General features: G+C 45.6%; 1 long non-coding RNA gene across 2 annotated transcripts in view; it reads right to left on the bottom strand.

The window, feature by feature from the left end:
• The window catches only part of LOC148539034 (uncharacterized), a 66,052-nt gene extending 65,024 nt beyond the window's left edge, over positions 1-1,028 (bottom strand). For both annotated transcript variants that reach the window (XR_015871315.1, XR_015871313.1), the window contains exon 1: positions 694-1,028. This is a non-coding gene — a long non-coding RNA (uncharacterized LOC148539034). The remainder of the gene's footprint in view (positions 1-693) is intronic.
• Between the last annotated feature and the right edge of the window lie 17,535 nt (positions 1,029-18,563).

The following is an 18,563-nucleotide window of genomic DNA, read 5'->3' as shown; positions in this document are numbered from 1 at the left end:
AGCCAAGTGAATGGCGCCAAAACTCCCCCTTTTTCTGAAATGTTCCCCGCTGCCCACCCTGAATTGCTGCAGACTGTCAATCAACCAACGCCTGCAGCTGTACTGCATCCAACGATGCAGGACCAGATCTGCAAATGTGCAGATTTAAAAACATTGGTCAATTGCGACCAAATCAAGTTAGCGTCCGCCTCTGAATCTCTCCCTGTGGGCAGAAGCCAGAACACCCATAGGTAATCCACACAAGCAGTGATCGGACCCCTCACTTTAAATAATTGGGGTCCTACTCCACAGATTCTGGGTCCCATCACATATAATGGGGGGTGAGGGCAGGGAGCAGTTTTGACAATGCTGGGGGGCAAAGAGGGGGCTAGGGGCAGGCAGTGCAAAGGGTAGGGAGGGAGCAAGCAGCTGGCGCTGTACTGATAGGTAAGGAGGGGGTTAGGGGCATGCAGTACCGGGAGGGGGCAAGGAGGGGGTTAGAGGCATGCAGTACTGGGAGTATGGAGTGGGCAAAGTTAGATAGCAGCTGGAGCAGTACTGGGGGCAAGGAGGGGGCTAGGGGTAGGCAGTGTTGGGGGTAGGTAGGGAGCAAGTGTAGAAAGCCAGAAACTAAAGGGGAATTAATGAGAGGAGTACTGTGTGACTGAAGCAGTAAGAGGAGTGCTGTGCAGCCAGGTGTAATGAGCTTCCTACCTGAGGTCTGTTCAACCATCTTCACAGCGTGGGGAATGGCATAGTGACGCTGCTGTTGTGGGCCCGGGGGTGTATTACCCGGCCTTCCTCTGGTCGCTGTGCTGTGCTCCCGGTTCTCACCTGCTCCGAGTTTGGCCTGGTGGCGAGTATGCAGGGCTAGAGGCGCTTCCTTGCTGCTGTTGCTCCTGGCCAGTGGGCAGGGCTTGGTGGTCCTGGGACGCTGCTGCTGCTCCCGGGGAGTGGGCAGAGCCTGAGGGTCCTAGGACAGGGTGGTGGGCCGGCCGGTGTCTGGCTGGTTGGAGCTGCCTGCTCTGTGGTTGGAGATTGGCTGATGACTGGACGGGCGGGGACTAGTTGAAGAGACGCCGCTGGCGGCCATTGGTTGAGAAGACGCCGACGGTGGCGATAGGCTGCTGCGGCGCTACACACAGCGCGTCCTGTAGGACCCGCTTAGTTTTTAAAATCGGGTCCACAACTGCCTGTAGCGCGTAAAAACATATTTTGCGATGCCTGCCAAGATCGTGGTCTCATTAGAATAGGACCCCTGGCACCAGGTAGGGGTAAGGTAGCAATACCAAAAACTGTGCCACCCATATGAATCATTTACAGATATGTATCGCAAACAAAACATATTCCAATTATATATTTTCACCTGACCTCTTAGGCGGATGACAATTATGATCTTGGGCTGGTGCCTGATAAGATATTTTCTGCCAATAGACAACTACATACTGTATATTTCTCAAACATATGACATAAAAAATGGTTAACTAGAACATTTATGTCATATCAACGCCTTTTAAAATTATAAAACTCTTTTTAAGATTTATTTTGGTCAGGGTGAGAATAAAACCATTTATCAAGAAGTGGAAGAGCATTGCTCAGACTTTGTCACTTCCAGTCTACGGCGCCACCGAGACGCTGTATGTTTGTCTATGTACTAACAGTATACATCCTGTGCTGTTAGTCAAGTTGTGAAAATCAGTACTAGACTGTATATTTCCCTCCCCTCCTTTTTATCTTCTTTTCCCTACAGCTTTGTTATTTAAAGTCAGGTTAAAAAATATATAGAGAGAGAGAGAGACAGGTTTTGGGTTTGAAGCCGGAGGACAGGAAAAGTTAGAGATATTTATTTGACAGGGTCAAGGTTGATGCTTTTCTTTGCTTCTCTCCCCAGGTCCCATAGGTGTTAGACTGAGAGACATTTAATCGAGGGAGTAGCGGTTTCATATCTATAACAAAAATCAAATAATGCAAGATGATTTACTCCCCCTAGCAACCAGGGAGCTTACTCTTAGCAACCAGCCTAGCCTCCGGCTGCAGTGTAATCAGCTTGAAAATATTTCAATTATTCTGTTGATTTTAGTGGATTTGAGAAGCACTGTGCAGAGAGCACCAGCACATTCGGCTCGCGACCTGGAGAGGAAGATATTGATTTAAACAGGTGTCAGGAAGGAAAAGTAGAGTAAATTTAAATGCAATAGGAGACGGTAGCGTGGAATGAGATGCGGTGCGGGGGCTGATATTAGGCATGTCTCCTTGAATGAAAGTGACTCAGGCGCACTGGAAATTTCACCTTGAGGATGAGTTTCCTTTTCTGCAATCATGGGAAGATGTTGACACTTCTGATTTTTGAGTTGGGAGAAAAATATCATGGAGGTTAGAGGTCACCCAACCCCTTTAGAAGTCGTTATCTGTAATAGGAAGTATCATTGCTAGACTGGAAGAGCAATAGTCATCATTTGCAAATGACTGTCCCAACTTGAAGGATGCATCAGGCCCCGGTGGCAGGCAAGCCTGTTTTAAGAAAATAGTTCCACGGTAGAAGAAGACAGTAGACAGGTAGGTGGTGACTGTTCAAACAAAGGTGCTATGTGCAGAGCTTGGAGCATTCTTCACAGTAGCACAAACGTTTGCAAAGCAGGGAAAACAGGTCAGTTCAGACGCATGAAGGCATTGCTGCTCTGTGCTAGCAGGGGTCTTCACTTGGTGCTGCATTCAATCCAACATTGCAGGTTTGGTACCAAACCAGATTGTACAATTTTCAGCTATTTCTATAACCAGAAATGTCAATAGCGTCAGTTTAAAACCCAAAGGGTACAGATAAATGTAACTGCAATAGCACCATCACCTCCACCACTACTGTAGTCACCTCACAAGCTGGCTGCTTTATAGGCACTTTAGGTCTACACTCAATTCTAAACCCGCACTAGATTATATCATCATGACTTTCTCGTCACACCAGTGGCCACCAAGCTCCTGATCCATGTCCATACCATGTCCCGCTTTGATTTCTGTAGCTCTTTCTCTCTGGCCTTCCAGCAACAAGATTGTAGCTTTTACCATCCATCAGTTGCTTGGCTCATCTACATAACTGTCTTGCCCATCTGCCAAACTTTACACTGGCTTTCCATAATTTCAGGGCAAATATATGTACAATCGCCCCTGTCCTACCTCCACAAAAAGCACCAGAGCAGGGCGATTTTCCCCCGGCACCAAGAAGGAGAACACTGGCCAGAACCTCCTTAGGGCGGCTCTACAGGTAGCATGGTCTGCACCAGGAGGAGCATCCATTCCAAACATCCTGCAAGCAAAATACAGGTGTCGTGGGTGGGGCAGCTACGGTGACTTGGATGGTCCCCTCCACAACATTTGTTCTGCCTATAAATATACCTTCTCCAACACTTTATATGTCTTCCTCAGTTATATCTACATCCCAGGCAAGGATTGCAAACTCTACTATCACTTCATGCTGCAGCTGCCATTTTTACTCCTCTACTCCCCTATGTAAACTGGAGGATAATGACTTTCCCAGCAAGGCTTTAACTGCCATTAATGCAAAGAGACCTTTCCCATCTGTCATAGGGGACATAGATCACGTTGTGTTTGTCATCACAGATGTTACTTTTTTATGATTTGCATTACCAGACAACTGTTCTGTATATGGGGACCTAGGATATAACTATATGCAAGTCTATGATGTCATACAGAAATGGGAGGTGCAATGTTTAAACTAGAGATGTGTGCACTGCTGACCACAGTGTTTTGATGTTGGATTTGGATTCATGTTTTGGTTTTACGAAACCACCCTCAAGTGTTTTGGTTTTGGATCTGGGTTTTTTTTTGTTTGTTTTTTTGTAAATTGATAAAAAGTTTTTAAAAACAGCTAAAATCACGTAATTTTGCAATCCAAAACCCAAAATCCGGATTTAAAATCCAAATGACGAACTGCAGGGAGATCAGGGCCTGATTCAGAGCCGAATGCTCTGACCAAAGCGCTCGCTCTGAATCAGTGCCCTCCTGCCTGAAAATGGAGCGGCCTCCTGGCCGCTCGCATAGCTGTGGGTGACCACCCACAGCATATGCGAGCGGCCAAAAAGATGGTCGTGATGGTCAAGACCATCGCGACCATCGGGCTTGCGACGAGACCCTGCGGTAGGGGCCCCCTGCTGCAAGCCCTGGAGTGATTTTGGCTCTATCAGAGCCAAAATCACTCCCACTGACATCATTACTGATGTCGGTGGGGCCGGCTTCAGACGGTAGGCGTTCCCATGGGAACGCCTCCGTCTGGCAGCCACACCCCCGGCACGCCCACCAAAGGGGGCGTGCTGTCACTCACCATCGACAGCACGCCCCCTTTGGTGCAAGCCCCCGAGCGACGTATTCCTCGTCGCTCGCCGGGTCTCGTGGATGCGCACGACGGAGCTCCCTCCATCGTGTGCATGCGTATTCGCACAACATCGACCCGCTTGCGAGCATCCTTTGCTCGCAAGCGGGTCTGAATGACCCCCTCAGAACCGTGACTCGTATCTGTCAGGATTCAAAAAATTTAGGTGGATTTGGATTCTTGCAGAACCGAACTGCACATCTCTAGTTTAAACTGATACTTACCTGTGATGTAAAAAAGATTAGAAAAGTTGTTTAAAGGGGCCTAGCACAATTATCTGTAACACATTGAAATACTGAAAACAGCAGGGTTATACAGAGACGTGTGATTGTATGGGTGCGATATGTGGTCACCTCCTACAGTGTTCTGTTAAGATATAGGCCCTCATTCAGAGGCGGTCGCAAGAAGCGAACGCTCTCTCTGAATGAGGGCCGCCCCTTCTTTTTTTTAGTGCGGCCTCCTGGTCGCTAGCTAAGCTGTGAGTTACCACCCACAACTTAGCGACCGACCAGGGTGATGGTCGCGATGATCACAGCCGACTCCGACGTGCGCATGCCCAGTGGGCAAACATCGACCCAGTTGCGAGCGCTCAGCACTTGCGACCGGGTCTGAATAAGGCCCATAGAGTATCAGAATTTTTTCCACGGCACCCCTGAGCCAAAAGTTTCTTGTTGAGAAATTCAGGAAAAATTAAATTAAGTAAATTATGCTTCAGGTTCTGTTATGTGGTGGTTGACAGGGCTGTGCTTCTTTTTGTCCACACATTCTTTGATTGGCAGCCATTAGCACTGGTTTTGCATATAACACTGAATAAAATTAATTTTACTTGGTACTGGACCACCAACCCAATGCACCCCTGCAAGTGCCCTGAGGCACCCCAGGATGCCACGGCACACAGTTTGGGAACCACTGCCATATGCAAATAACATCACCTAATTCAGGAACACCTATATATTTCCCTTCAGCGATCTTGTTTTTTTTATGGGCCTGTCTGGGTTTATGGAAACAAAAAAAAACGGTTTTGGCCTATAATTATGGGCTGAGATCCAGCAATTCAGGGTTTGGTTGGATGAGTAGGTGATTGATGAGAAAAAAAGCATGTCCTGATTTTTATTACTATTATCATCTTAGTTATAAAGCACCAACATTCTCCACAGTGCTGTACTGTGTGGAGCTGAAATAAACATAAAAATGACATTGCAATAAAGCAACATATCTTGAGGTAAAAATGTAAGTGTATCATGCTTGCTCCGTAATATAACCAAGCCAAGCTAGCCGGGATACCATTTAACCAGTACCTCTTATCACCCAGTCCTATTGCACATGTTTTAATTTATGTCCTTGGCTAATCGAATGACCTACTAATTGTATGTTACCAGCTACTCCTATTGTCCTCAAGCAAATACTGATGTGCCCCTTGATACTATATTGTGTGATAATAAATTAATGAAATAATTAAAATGACTAAAAATGTCATAAGTTATATCAATGACTGTCCTGTCCTACTACACAGACGAGCCAATGCTTTCAATTTGTTGCCTTTTATAAATCCCTCTTTTTGTTTGAACTGGCACTGTTTATTAATATTAAATTATGCTGAGGACTGGGCCACAGGAACGAGCCGCTGCTTGCATTGTGAGCCAGTCAGGATGGACAGAGGTGGCCATTGGATGAATCTGCCGCTTTTCTCACATCACAAGCAGAGGAGCCAAAGAAAACAAAGGAAAGTTACCTGGGAAACAACGAGCAAATGTTTACTCCAATTATGTGAGCGATGAAGCTGCTGGCCCGGCCCCAGCCAGGGTTTAATTTGCTCCCCATATGGCAAAGCTGGGAATCACAAAGTGACAGACAATGGAGTCCAAAAGGGAGGGGTGGAGGTTCTCACTTTCAAACCCTTGTTGTGTTATGTAATGAGACTTATAACCACTCCAAATGCCTATAAATGTAGCTGGTGGTTTGGCTAATAAGACTCTTCAAAGATCCAGTGTCAATAGGACAGCCAGCCAGTCCTAGTCTAAGTTTGCTCTTGAAGTTGAGAAAGCAGAGCTGTGTGCTGCATTATTGCATAATAATAACGTCAGGTTTAATCAATATATTTTTTTTAATTTTAATTATGGAAAAAATGGGTAGCAGAAAAAGCCATAGGTGCTGTCACTTTACACATTAAAGCTTAGCGGTCAGTCATCTTGAAAGCTGAACCTGTATTTGGCCAATCATGTCGCCTAGAATCTAGTGATAGCAATGAGGCACGAGGCACAGAGTGGTCAAGGTGACAAACATTTGAAACCAACACTGTGCTTTTAATTGTCATTTCTGAACAACATTCTCTTTTAGAAAGTGTTTTATTAGTAACCGTTTCTTTAAAAAAAAACATTAAATATGCTATGATTTATGCCTCATATTGCTATTTATATTTATATCTACATTATGACTGTATAGACGGTACTCCTACGGGTAAATTTACTAAAGGTAAATTTTAATTGATTAAAAAATTATCTAAATCGATTAACATCGATGTTGTGTTCAGGGGCCAAAATGCACATTTACTAGTACTTAAAAATCAATATAAAAAAATCGTCTGTTAGTAAATGTTTGATTTAGCCCCTGAAACATAACATCGCTGTTGATCGATTTAGATTGATTTTTTTTTATCGATTTAAATCGACCTTTAGTAAATTTACCCCCTATTGTCCTTATGGATGTATTATTGCATTATGTATACTTGTATTGTTAATACTCCAATAAAAATGTAAAAAAAAAATAATTTATTTTTGTTACATAGGTTTTTTTTTATTAATCTCAAATAGAAGAAAGCTACACTTTTGGTTAGGTTGGAGCACATTTCACTCCTTAGCCTTTTGAACAATTAAAATGTATTTAGCTCTTATTTATATTTTAACCAGTAGTAAAATATAGCAAATTACACTATTTTGCAAACCAGTCTGTGGGAGATTTATTTAATCTCTAGTAGAATGGTACATCAACCCTCCCTACCAATATGCACCCATTTATCATTTATCGTAGGCTTTAGATATTTTTGTTGTATAGAGCTAACAGAATGACATGCTTTATAATAATGACATATTTTACTTAAAACACAAATCGAAATTTTGATGTATAAATGCATATTTGATGATTCTAAACCATGTATGTTTTGATATTGGCATTCTGAGTAATTGAAAAAGATTAAAATTGGAACTTGGGCCTCTAGACTTAAGCCGCAGGCAGTGCGACCAGTAAGGATTTTTTTTATTTTTTTTTTGGATTCCAATCTCTAATTATGAGATGTGTTAGATAAGAGACTGTACTATTATCATACTGTATTGATTTTGTCTGCTGCCTGCTTCAGTTTCCAGGGAAGAGGGTTTTCCCAAGCATTAAATTCCTCTCTTAACCTCATTTGATAATGTGCCAGATGTTTTAAAGTAGGCTGAAGAATCTCCGATAGCTCAGTGGAAATTTAATCCGTTTGTATGTAAAACAATGTTGGTTATCTGGCAAAGTACATTCCAATCTCTGTTTAGGTTATCAGCACATATGCCATACCACATGTCTAGTTTGTATAATTGGGTGCATTTATCTTATTGCAGTTAAAGTGCAAACAGCATAAAAACAATGGCGTTGACTGTTTCAATTTGTGTGGGAGTCGTTGCATATGTTTGCGGGCGAAGATGGCAAACTTTCAGAAAAAATGCCTTTTTCAGAAATACTTTTCATCAAGAAACCTATCTCTTCAATGCTATTGCCCCGATTGTGCTGCACAATGGAAGAATCGCTATTTACATAACAAAATGTCTGGCAGATAAGGAGCAGACGTGGTCACAGCGCAGGGAGGATTCAACAATTATCCATTGCTGAGTGATTCCTATGGAATTTCACAGCACACATGCATTAAAAGTAAAATAAGGTTCGGAAGAATTACTGTTTTGACAATGAAATGCTAAAAGAATTTATAATGATTGCTACTTATTGTACAGTGTTACCGCTCTCAAGTGGAGTCAAAAGAAAATCTCGGGTCGTGAATTATCATACTGGCAGGCTTTCTTGGGTTTTGTTAAAATAGATTTCACAAAGCCTACTATCCTGTATTGTAATTTATTCATCAATATTTCCAGGCCCTGAAAGTGAATATTAACCAGTTCTGCACCTCACCGAAAAGTTGAAAAGGGAAATTTGAATACCTAACTCACCGTGCCTCTGAACTTTTCTGCCTGCTTGTAGGATATACAAAGTAGATCACTGTGCTGTTCATGTTCACAAAGTGACATTTGTATAGAGCAATACACTAATGCTAAAGGAACACATCCCTTTCTGACTTATGTTTGATTTTATTATGCCCATTTTTATTTGATGACAATCCAAATTTGAAGTCTATCTATCTATCTATCCATCTATCCACCTCATATCTATCTATCTATCTATCTCATATCTATCTATCTATCTATCTCATATCTATCCACCTCATATCTATTTATCAATCCGCCTTCTATCTATCTATCCATCTATCCACCTTCTGTCTATCTATCTATTTATCTATCCACCTCATATCTATCTATCCACCTCATATCTATCTATCTACCTCATATCTATCTATCTATTTATCCACCTCATATCTATCTATCCACCTCATATCTATCTATCTACCTCATTTCTATCTATCTATCTATCCAATCCACCCAATACCTATCTATTCACTTCATATCTATCTATCCACCTCATATCTATCTATCAATCTATCTATCCACGCCTGGAGTCTACTGCGCATGCGCACAACATCGGAAAATGGCCGCGGCCATCGGGCTTGCGACGAGACCCTTGTGGCAGGGTCTCGTTGCCGCAAGCCTTAGAGTGCTTTCGGCTCTAACAGAGCCGAAAGCACTCCCACTGACATCACTTGTGATGTCAGTAGGGCCGGCCCCAGACGGTAGGTTTTCCCATGGGAACGCCTCTGTCTGGGTAGCCACGCCCCTGGCCCGCCCACCAAAGGGGGCATGCTGTCACTCAACATCGACAGCACGCCCCCTTTGGTACGAGACCTGGAGCGACGGCTTGCACACTGGGCCACCATCGACCCGCTTGCGAGCGCATAGCGCTCGCGAGCGGGTTTGAATCGGGCCCCCTGTTTGACTCGGAACCCCAAATTTCGGGTGTGTTCGGTTGTCAGCAAAACCGAACCGGTCATCTGTACTATAAATCTACCTCATATCTATCTAATCTAATCCATATCTATCTATCTAAACATGTTTGTCAATATTTCTGCCATGAAACCTTTTTTTTATGAATTACAAATAATACATTATAATGATTATCATTTTGTTCCTTTTACATTTTTCCTCTTTTTTTACTGATTCATTGAAGGATTTCTTCATAAGAGGTTCTGCAGCAGCTCGTGCCCCATGTTCAGCCTCAGTAGAGGCATTTCTGCCAATATACCTTGTCACCCAGTCAGATTACCAGAGAGCACCAACTGTAAGCTTCCGACAGCCAGCGCAGACCTCTTACCACCTTACCGCATCCCTCCTCCTTGCAGGCAATTTACACAGCATTATTAAATTCCAAAATCCATTCAGCACCCTGGAAAAAAAAACCTGTGCTTTGTTATTAAGGTTGATTTCTTCTGCATAACCGCCCAAGGATTTGTGGTGTCTTGACAAATAGATGCCCAACAGCTGAGTAATTTATTACCATCATTAGTTATAGCCTTAGTTAGTAGAGTGTTTTATTTCTTAGTATTTTTGTATTTATTTATTTTTTAAGTGTATTTCAGTGTATGCTGAGATCACTGTACAACTTATCTGAAGGCTGAGAGGGCACACAGAAGCAAAGTGAGAGTTGTGTGGTAATAACAAAGTACTTTACATAGAAGATTTGGTCATTCACATCTATTTTCCTATCACATGGACACACACTAAGGTTATTATTAAGTTTTATTTATAAGCGCCACAAGATGTACACAGGGAAAACATTCAAAACATTTCACACTAGCAGGGTATCAGATCTTTAATACAATAATACACAGTGATATACCATAGCATAAGTACCAAACATTAATATTGTTGAAAGTGGAGCATGCTACTGCTCAGACTCCATCTTACTTCTCCATGGAGTCTTCACTTCCTGTTCCAAGATGGCTGCCGACCTAAGTACTGCCATCTTGTCACTCTGTATGAGCACCACAGTGGTAGACAGTTGATTCCTGTGAGACCTGCATTTACCTGCGCCCCACAACACCTTCCAGAGACCATGTGCCACTAACTGCTACCTTTATTGATTCACCGGCTGGTGAGCTGTATGACACCCAGCTCCGCTCAAGCTCTGCTCTATCCTACCAGTGCATGTAATAGTGAGTACGGCTATACTTGATTAATCACCAGTAAACTACCATGCTGGTTAAGCAATTGGGCTGTTCATAGATTCAGGGCATCCGTTGGTGTGTACAGGAACTCTGCTACACCTACAAGCCTATGTATGCATAAAATGTCACATTTTGGACTGGGTAGGACAAATAACTGGGACATGGGTTGGACAACTCACTGGAGCTAGTAGGAGTCACAGGTGGGAATCAATTCAGTAGTCATTGATCCTGTGCCTAATGTATGGGTAAGCAGACAGAGTCAGAGACACTGAAGGACAGAAGGAAGTGGAGCATTGGAGACAAGAGGAAGAACAAGAAGGAGGAGGGCCCTGTCTGTAGAAGCTTATGTACTGGGTGGAAGGGAAGAGCAGTTGGAGGGTGAACTCCAATGGTACAGGGTTGGAGAGTATCAATTTAAGAGGAGAGCTGGTATGCTTTAATAATAAAGTATGTTTTTAAGGGCTTGTTTAAAATTGGGAAGGTTGGTAGAGAGTCTGACTAGGCAAAGGAGTTAGTTCCATAAGATGGGGTACCTCTTGTGAAAACTTGGAGGAAAAGAATTGACATGGGTGAAGAATAGGAGTTGGTCTAAGGAGGAGTGGAGAGGGTGTGAGAGAATGTGGACAGAGATGTAAGGAGGGGCTTGATGGTCTAAGGCTTTGTAACTAAAGGTGAGTGGATTCTGAGGGACATAGGCACCAGTGAAGCGTGTTGTTGAGCAGAGAGGCAGAAGTCATAAGGCTGGAGAGGAAAATGGGATGAGCAGCAACGTTAAGAATAGATTGAAGTTGGGAGAGGCGAGAGAGAGGAAGGTCAGAGAGGAGGAAGTTACACTAGTTTAAACCGGAAATGATGAGAGCTTTGGTGGCATCAGAGGTAAGAAAGTGTTGGGTTCTGATGATGTTCTGGAGGTGAAAATGGGATGGTTGAAGGAGAGTTGAGGATGACACATAGGCAGCGTACCAGAGGCATCTTAAGAGAGGAGGGGGCCCATGTGCATTACCCGTCAGGGATCCCGTCCTCTCACCCTGGTGGCCAGCAGCCGACTGACGCAGCTGGCCGGCCACTGCATTATCAGTAGACTCTGGGCACTAGAGTGTGCCCAGAGTCTACTGCACAGATCACCAGGGAAATGGCGCGGCCGCCATTTTCCCGGCGATTACCTCACAGCGCATGCGCAAAACACCGGAAGAATGGCCACGGCTGCCATTTTCCGACATTTTGAGCAGCGTTGAGACCCGACGCGGGACTTCAGAGAGGTAAGTTTTAAACAATATGGGTGTGCAGTGCAGGCACCCCCTTAACCCGGGGGCCGGTGTACACCGCACACCCTGCACCCATTATAGATACGCCCTTGCAGCGTACTTGGTGGAAGGGGGATCCTGCAAAGGGGAAAGAAAGTTCGGTCTAGCCCATGTTGCTGGAAGCACTGGGACATCCAGAAGGAGTTGACAGACAGGCAGTTGGAGACGCGACTGAGGATAGGGAGGGAACATGGGAGGAGAGGTAGATTTGAGTGTCATCAGCATATAGATGTATTGAAGGCCAAAAGGAGCTGATGGGATTTCCAAGTGGTGTACAGAGAAAATAGAAGGAGGCAGAGAACGGACCTTTGGAGAACACCTAGAGGAAGAGGAAGTGAGGGAGAGGTAGAGACAGAGGTAAAGGTAGGGTTGATTTATGTCAGAAGCCACTTAACCTACCAGTATGTGTTTGATTGGGGAGCAAACCAGAGTGCCCAGAGAACATACAACCTCCACACAGAGCAGTGTGAGCCGTGTTTAGACTCTCTGGAGAAGGACTCCGGAATCAAAGCATTAGGAAACCTGGGGGGAGATGTAAGAAGAAGTGGTGTCAAATTTGCTATAACAACGAAGATTGGTATGTATGAACGCATATGATGCAGAGAAAATCACTTTTCTCTATGTCAGTGTTTCTCAAACTCGGTCCTCTGGACCCTGAACAGTTCACGTTTTCCAGATCTCCTAGCTGGTGCACAGGTGTATTTATTACTAACTGTTACATTTTAAAAGATCCACAGGTGGTGTGGAAAACATGAACTATTAGGGTCCTAAGGATCGAGTTTGAGAAACACTGCTGTTTTACATTATCTGAAAACATCTAACGATTTTGCCCTCACCATACTATTAAGTGGCATCAGAAAATTATTCAGATGTTATTAAAAACCAATAAGTGCACTTTTGTGGCGTATTGTTCTTTCACATTTTGGTAGGATTACCTGCAGGTAGGTGCAGGGCCGTAGCTAGGGTAGTGCGGCCGGTGCCATCGCACAGGGCACCACAGGTCAGGGGGCGCTGTTTGGGCCTGTCAAATTTCTGTTTATTATCATTCTTGCTTGTAGCTTCCTCTTATTTCATCCCCAGCATCTCCTGGCCTCTCCTATCTCTTCTCTGGCCCTTCCCCATGAAGCCATGGCCCTTTTTTGGGTGCATTATGTCCCTTTGAAAAATGAGGGGGGTGCCAATGCTCTTTCTGGCAAAGGGCATCAAAAAGTCTAGTTACGGCTCTGGGTAGGTGTACAAACCTGTGGCAGCTTGTGTGGGGTCCAGCTTGTGTATGAGATCTCACAATGTTTGTGATTACTTGCGCATGTGCAGTGGGGCCGTCCAGGAGGTAAGACAGCGAGCGGATCAGCACTAGACTGATGTGCTGTGGGTCTTGCACGGATCACCAGAGGGGGTAGTTTCCTCTCACCCCTCTGGGGGAAGAGATGTTAATACATCTCAGCATTACTGCTTCCTGCTACACCTCAATAAGAGGCAATGCAGGAAGAGCTATAGTGGCATGGTAAGTGCCGCTATATTACATCTACCACTAACTACAAGGAGACCGGCGATACAAATATTGCCAGCATAAGTGGATCACTATTGGATAAAAATGTACTGTTGAAACAAAGCTTTTTATTATTTAGATTAAAATATATTGTCATTATTTTTTTACAATTTTTTTACTTATTTGTTGTATGTTATACTGAAAGAGCAACTGAAGGCCTAATGCTGGGCATACACAGCCAGATAAAATGTCTGTCAGACCGACAGACATTTTATCTGGACGGCTGCTAGCCGCAGATGTCGCTGGCATACACTGTGAGAGAAATCTCACAGTGTATAGCCCGACATCCGTGCTCCGCCCCTGGGGGAGGAGACATCTCCCTATTTCTTCCGTAGGAAGGAACACAGGAAATGTCTGTCTGTTGGCCGCGCTGGGCATAAACTGCCCGATGCGGCCGACAGTTACCGGGTAAATATCGCACCGGACGGGCATGCTGGACAATCCTGCATGCCCGACCGAGCAATATTTAACCCTCGGTCGCCCGCACACACGCTACAATTATCGGGGCGATCCGCCGATATCAGGCGGATCGCCCCGATAATTGTAGCGTGTATGGCCAGCATAAGACATTTCTGTTTGCACTACTGCAGGAAAGAAGATCCCTATTAGATATTTAAAAGAGTAAATAACACCTTTGGGAGCGTTTGTATTTGATTACATTTTATATTGAAACTTTTACTTTCACATTTATTGATAACTGTCACAAAACTATTTTCTCCTGTGTATATGATACTTTATTACATTATTATATTGTGTACAAATAGGGTAATGTAACATTATCCTTTACTTCTACCACTGTTGTCACATCTCTGTGCTATTGTTGGGCGTAAGTATGCTCACTTATACACCTGATATACACCTGGAACAAATACTACTGTTTTTGAGCTGCATGCATCCTAAGATTTGTCTGATTCGCCATACTGTATACTATTAAGTTTTTACTTGCCTGCTTACATTCCTATGTATGTTCAGTTCACATCTGCGTCCAACACTAAAGGCCTAATTCAGCAAGGATCGCTATTCTGCTAATACGCACGCAACACAGTTGCTAATATCAGCGGTGATATGCAAATGATTGCATTGCGATCACAGCCTAACATAAGGACGCCCACTTCCCCTTACACTCATCCGTATACTTGGGCAACATAGCAAAATAATCGGTAACATCGAGTAACATCAGACTCATATGCACAGTTAAGGCAGGTCAGACCTCACTTAGGAATTGCTAACTTCAGCGCACGCTACGAGGCCTCAGGCTGCATGTGGTATTGCAGTAGATAATTTGTGCACGCCCATGCAACGGCGTTGAAACGCACTGGCACGCCTGTTTTCACCCAATCCCCCCATCACCACCCACAAATGGCACTTTCTGTCAAACACTCTGCGATGGGTCTGTGTTGCCACTGCGATCGCATTCCAATCGCAGCAGCAGATTCACGCATGCGCACTGCAGTGAGTACGCATGCGCAATGCGACACAATCGGCTGATTGCGTGCGTATTAGCAACTGCGATCACAGCTGAATCAGGCCCTAAATGAGTCCCAACTGAGACAACTGTGGAATCCCACTGAATATAATCACCTCATGCATAAACAAATGTCTGCTTGAGTATATCATTTGTTTGTGAAATGTTTTTATATTGTACAACAGAAAATGTTTTTATTTGTACAAATCATACTTTTACCTATCACTATTGTCATACTAGACAGGGTTTCAATGAATGTTGCAAATATTGCTGATGTGGACATCCCTAATTGAGCAGCGCATAAAACAGCGATTGTATTTGTGATTCATCATTTAATCTTGGAGGTATTCCCAACTTTCAATTATTTGGAAATGAGAACAATTAGGAAAACAGACCAGCATATAGGAAATCTGTTGATTCCTCCAACCTTAATTAGTGGCATTGAAGAGTGTATTGCACATTGATATAGGGCACTAATCACTGACTTCTATAGGCATTTGCGTTTACACCATGTGCAAATATTTTCTGTGTGCATACTAAGGTATCATAGGGATATGCCTTTAATGGGGATGTAGTCATTTACAATGTCGACATCCATAATGTCGACAGCTATGATGTTGACATTTTCAGAATGTCAACATTATGGTTAGGCTGCGGGACGATTAGGGTTAGGCACTAGGGGGAGGTTAGGGTTAGGCTACAGAAAGGGGAGAGGTCAGGGATAGGCACTAGGGGGAGGTTAGGGTTAGGCACTAGCAGGAAGTTAGGCTGTGGGAAGAGGGGAGATTAGGGTTAGGCACTAGGAGGAGGTTAGGGTTTTGCTGCAGGAAGGGGGGAGGTTACGGTTAGGTACTAGAGAGAGGATAGAGTTAGGCTGCGGGAAGGGGGGAGGTTAGGGTTAGCCTCCAGGGGAGGTTACGGTTAGGCTGCGGGAAGGGGGAAGGTTAGGGTTAGGCACTAGGGGGAGGCTAGGGTTAGGCTGCGGGAAGGGGGGAGGTCAGGGTTAGGCACTAGGGGGAGGCTAGGGTTAGGCTGCGGGGGAGGTTAAGCAGTAGGAGGAGGTTAGGGTTAGGCTGCGGAAGGGGGGAGGTTAGGGTTAGGCACTAGGAGGAGGTTAGGGTTAGGCTGCGGGAAGGAGGGAGGTTAGGGTTAGGCACTAGAGGGAGGATAGAGTTAGGCTGCGGGAAGGGGGGAGGTTAGGGTTAGAAACTAGGAGGAGGTTAGGGTTAGGCTGCTGGAAGGGGTGAAGTTATGGTTAGGCTCTAGAGGGAGGATAGGGTTAGGCTGCCGGAAGGGGGGAGGTTAGGGTTAGGCACTAGATGGAGGCTCGGGTTAGGCTGCAAAAAGGCGGGAGGCACTAGGGGGTGGTTAGGGTTAGGCTGCGTCAAGGTGGGAGTTTAGGGTTAGGCACTAGGGGGAGGATAGGGTTAGGCTGTGGGAAGGGGGAGGTTAGTGTAAGGTTCTAGGAGGAGGCCCGGCTTAGGCTTCTGGAAGGGGGAAGGTTAGGGTTAGGAATTAGGGGGAGGTTAGGGTTAGGCTGCGGGAAGGGGGAGGTTAGGGTCAGAGGAGGATAGGGTTAGGCTGTGGAAAGGGGGGAGGTTAGTGTTAGGCACTAGAGGGAGGCTCAGGTTAGGCTGTGAGAAGGGGGGAGGTTAGGGTTAGGCCCTAGGGGGCGAATAGGTGTAGGCTGCGGAAAGGGGGGAGGTTAGGGTTAGGCACTAGCAGGAAGTTAGGGTTAGGCTGCGGGAAGAGGGGAGATTAGGGTTAGGCACTAGGAGGAGGTTAGGGTTTTGCTGCAGGAAGGGGGGAGGTTACGGTTAGGTACTAGAGAGAGGATAGAGTTAGGCTGCAGGAAGGGGGGAGGTTAGGGTTAGGCTGCGGGAAGGGGGAAGGTTAGGGTTAGGCACTAGGGGGAGGCTAGGGTTAGGCTGCGGGAAGGGGGGAGGTCAGGGTTAGGCACTAGGGGGCGGTAAGGGTTAGGCTGAGGGGGAGGTTAAGGTTAAGCACTAGGAGGAGGTTAGGGTTAGGCGGCGGAAGGGGGGAGGTTAGGGTTAGGCACTAGGAGGAGGTTAGGGTTAGGCTGCGGGAAGGAGGGAGGTTAGGGTTAGGCACTAGAGGGAGGATAGAGTTAGGCTGCGGGAAGGGGTGAGGTTAGGGTTAGAAACTAGGAGGAGGTTAGGCTGCTGGAAGGGGTGAAGTTATGGTTAGGCTCTAGGGGGAGGATAGGGTTAGGCTGCCGGAAGGGGGGAGGTTAGGGTTAGGCACTAGATGGAGCCTCGGGTTAGGCTGCAAAAAGGGGGGAGGCACTAGGGGGCGGTTAGGGTTAGGCTGCGTCAAGGTGGGAGTTTAGGGTTAGGCACTAGGGGGAGGATAGGGTTAGGCTGTGGGAAGGGGGCGGTTAGTGTAAGGTTCTAGGAGGAGGCCCGGCTTAGGCTTCTGGAAGGGGGAAGGTTAGGGTTAGGAATTAGGGGGAGGTTAGGGTTAGGCTGCGGGAAGGGGAGGTTAGGGTCAGAGGAGGATAGGGTTAGGCTGTGGAAAGGGGGGAGGTTAGTGTTAGGCACTAGAGGGAGGCTCAGGTTAGGCTGTGAGAAGGGGGGAGGTTAGGGTTAGGCCCTAGGGGGTGAATAGGTGTAGGCTGCGGAAAGGGGGGAGGTTAGGGTTAGGCACTAGGAGGAGGTTAAGGTTAGGCTGCAGGAAGGGGGGAGGTTAGGGTTAGGCACTAGGGGGAGGATAGGGTTAGGCTGTGGGAAGGGGGAGGTTAGGGTTAGGCACAAGGGGGTGGTTAGGGTTAGGCTGTGGGAAGAGGGGAGGTTAGGGTTAGGCACTAGGAGGAGGTTAGGGTTAGGCTGTGGGAAGGGGAGAGGTTAGGGATAGGCACTATGGGGAGGATAGGGTTAGGCTGTGGGAAGGGTGAGGTTAGGGTTAGGCACTAGGGGGCGGTTAGGGTTAGGCTGTTGAAAGGGGGGAGGTTAGGGTTAGGCACTAGGAGGAGGTTAGGGTTAGGCTGTGGGAAGAGGGGAGGTTAGGGTTAGGCACTAGGGGGAGGATAGAGTTAGGCTGTGGGAAGGTGGAGGTTAGGGTTCGGCACTAGGCGGTTAGGGTTAGGCTGCGGAAAGGGGGGATGTTAGGGTTAGGCACTAAAGGGATAGTTAGAAATACATACTGGAACGCTGGAGGATCAGAGGTCTGCACTGGAAGTGACGGTCATATGACTTCCAGGACCCAAAAGTTGGGCTGAAGCCGCTGCAGCTCTCAGAAGTAAGTAAGTGACTGCTGGGCCACATGTCAACATTCTAACATCGACATTTCATCAGTGTCTACATGATGTATGTTGACATTATGACCATGTTGATATATCATACCCAACATTATGAATGTCGACATATCATACTCAACCCCTTTTGTGTAGTGCATCATAGAAAACTATGCTGCCCATTCCTGATGTTGAATGATCCCACAATGCATACACGGAGATAAATGTATTTATTCACCCATATACAGAGTTGTACACAACTTGCGACACACTC

The sequence above is a fragment of the Taudactylus pleione genome, unplaced genomic scaffold, assembly GCF_031769625.1.
Source record: "Taudactylus pleione unplaced genomic scaffold, aTauple2 ptg000032l, whole genome shotgun sequence".
NCBI lineage: Eukaryota > Metazoa > Chordata > Amphibia > Anura > Myobatrachidae > Taudactylus > Taudactylus pleione.
Note: the sequence above shows the minus strand (reverse complement) of the source record. Positions and strands in the feature narration are given on the sequence as shown.